Source organism: Pteropus vampyrus, unplaced genomic scaffold (assembly GCF_000151845.1).
Source record: "Pteropus vampyrus isolate Shadow unplaced genomic scaffold, Pvam_2.0 Scaffold4, whole genome shotgun sequence".
Classification (NCBI taxonomy): domain Eukaryota; kingdom Metazoa; phylum Chordata; class Mammalia; order Chiroptera; family Pteropodidae; genus Pteropus; species Pteropus vampyrus.
Window position 1 is genome coordinate 16,821,667 of NW_011888785.1, and position 2,595 is coordinate 16,824,261.

The 2,595-nt window shown below is 35.7% G+C and overlaps 1 protein-coding gene across 2 annotated transcripts in view; it reads right to left on the bottom strand.

The window, feature by feature from the left end:
* CDK14 (cyclin dependent kinase 14) overlaps positions 1 to 2,595 on the bottom strand; it is a 546,209-nt gene that overhangs the window by 380,268 nt on the left and 163,346 nt on the right. The window lies entirely within an intron of this gene.

Here is a 2,595-nt window from a genome sequence, read left to right on the forward strand (position 1 = left end):
CCCATAGAAAATGCTTCAAAAAAACAGAATAGAAATGGATGTACTTATGAATGGTATTACTTTTTTCCTATCTTAGATTACCTATTACAGATGGTCCCCAATTTACAATGGTACAATTTACAACTTACAATTTTTTGACTTTATGAAGGTACAAAAGTAAAATATTCACTAGAAACCAAACTTCAAATTTTGAAGTTTGATCTTTTCCCAGGCTAGCAATATGTGGTATGATACTCTTTTGTGATACTGGGCAGCAGCAGTGAGATGATTTGGCCCAACTCTAGGTTAATGTTAGTATTCTGAGAATATTTAAGGTAGGCGAGAATAAGCTATAATGTTTGGTAGTTTAGATATATTAACTGCATTTTTTACAATATTTTAAACTTATGGTGGATTTATTGGGATGTCACCCTCATCATAAGTTGTGGAACATCTGTATTTTCTGGCAAATTCTTACACACTATTGCTAAAAATAAAAATCAAATACTCTCATTCATAACGTTCTTTTTTAAAAGGCTAACTATAGCATTACAATCAGAGTGAGTCAATATGTGAGCTGGGATTAAAGAAAAGACAATAAAGTCTGATGTTCAACCTTATAGCATTTCAAGCTTCCCAGTTCAAAGATATGTTTAAAGCAAGAGATGTTACCATTTCTCTAAAAGAGTCATAAATGTTCCCCTTTCTGTGATGGGTTCAGCATCATGGGAGAGAAGTCAAGCTTCTATTCTCAGAAATAAAGTATCTCCAAATAAATTAAATGAAATGCACCAGAAAGCACATCGCTGATCACCACCAGGCTTTGAGTAGTCCCCAAATATTCATTGCCAAGTACTGTTTGCTAACCACAGAGAGCTTGCATTTTTCATTCAAACATAGTCACACAAAATTAAATGAAGTTTGGAACAGCAGGACAAAACAATTAAAGCAGCCCTGGAGAGCCACTAAGGCAGGAGTATTCAGAGTTCAGACTATTCTTAACACGATTCTAATAAAGACACACACGCTCGCCAGTCCATGTGCACGTGTGCTTGTGCGTGTGTGCACACACACACGTGCACACACACACGCACACACACCAAGTTTATATTACAACTAGTATAGAAAGCTAGTATTTTTTTTTAATTTGGCTGCAAATGTCCATGGAGAACCAACAAAGAAAATTACTATAAATTCACAGTCATTTGGTTAAGAGACTAGGAGACATATCAAGTCAAGAGTATTACGAGTAATTTTTATTTTCTCCAGTTAAAATGTATTTGTACAGTGTAAATACAAGCAATTAATGTCCTATATTTCAATAAAGATGAAAAAAAAGATAGTTGTCTTTAACTCAAAAATAGCACATGTGCTGAATACCCCTATTGTTAAGGTTCCAAAGATATGGCAGGCCCTGGGCCAAAGAGTTTATTTACACTGTCTCATGTAATCCTTTTAACGCCACTGTTTGATAGATACTATAATTATCTCCACTTTATGAAGAAACTGAGGCACGGTTCTAAATCACACAACTAGAAGTAGCAGGCCTACAATATGGACCTAGATGGTCCAACTTCAGAGCCCATATTCATAAATTCTCTGTGGAGCAGCAATAATTAAAGTGTAAACCACAGAAAAAAGATGTGTGGTCCACACGCTCATACTGCTCCTTCACTCAACAGAGGCGCTCTGCTTATACCAGTATATTTTTTTTCAGACACTTGTGATCAAAACGTTTACTCTCAAGGCAATGCCACTGTATTCTAATAATTATTTACCAACCTCAAAATAAATCAATATATTTTAGAATGGGTTAATAACTCTTACCCTAATTATAAAAGTAATGTATGTTTATGGAAGAATAGTTGGAAAACAGAGAAAAATCTTGCATGTACAATAATCATACTATTCAGAAGTAAATACGACATGTGCATATCTTCTTGACTTTTTTTCTATGTGCAGATTTTTCTTAATGACACTCTACTTCTATATTTGGTCATTTACCTTTTCGTTGTGGTTTAATAATACATCCTTTTACTGCTGAAATAAGAACCCAGGAAGTTTCAAGTTCAAACACGTTCATACTTTTTCCTTTTAAGGAAAATGGCCCCATACTTCTTTCTTTCTTAAAATTTCATGACTCCTGCATTTTGATTTATTGGTGAAAGCAAACCTGCTGGCCAAGCAATAGCTGGTCGAGGAAGCAATGTGTTGTCCTGACAGCTACACAGGGGCAGGACCTCTGTCTGGGGCACAGGCCCTCTGAGCTGGCCTGGATAGAACTCAGTCTAATGGGAGTAACAGAAAACCACCAATCGAATTATCTCTGAGACAGATATGCTGACAGATTTTACTCTATGAACCCTGATACATGGGCTTACACTTGGAACAAATGAAAGCCATAGTAATCAAATGTCAGTTGAAGAAAGAACTTCCTATGTCCTGACTACAAATCTGTATTCCCAAGTGCTGTCTGTCAGCGTCTCTTCTCATTACACTTAAAGAGCCTGATTACAGCATTCCTAAACATTCTCTCCATCCATTACATGTATTAGTTGAACATCTATTAATAGTATTGTGACAGGTGCTGAAGAATAAATTATATACAGTTGACCT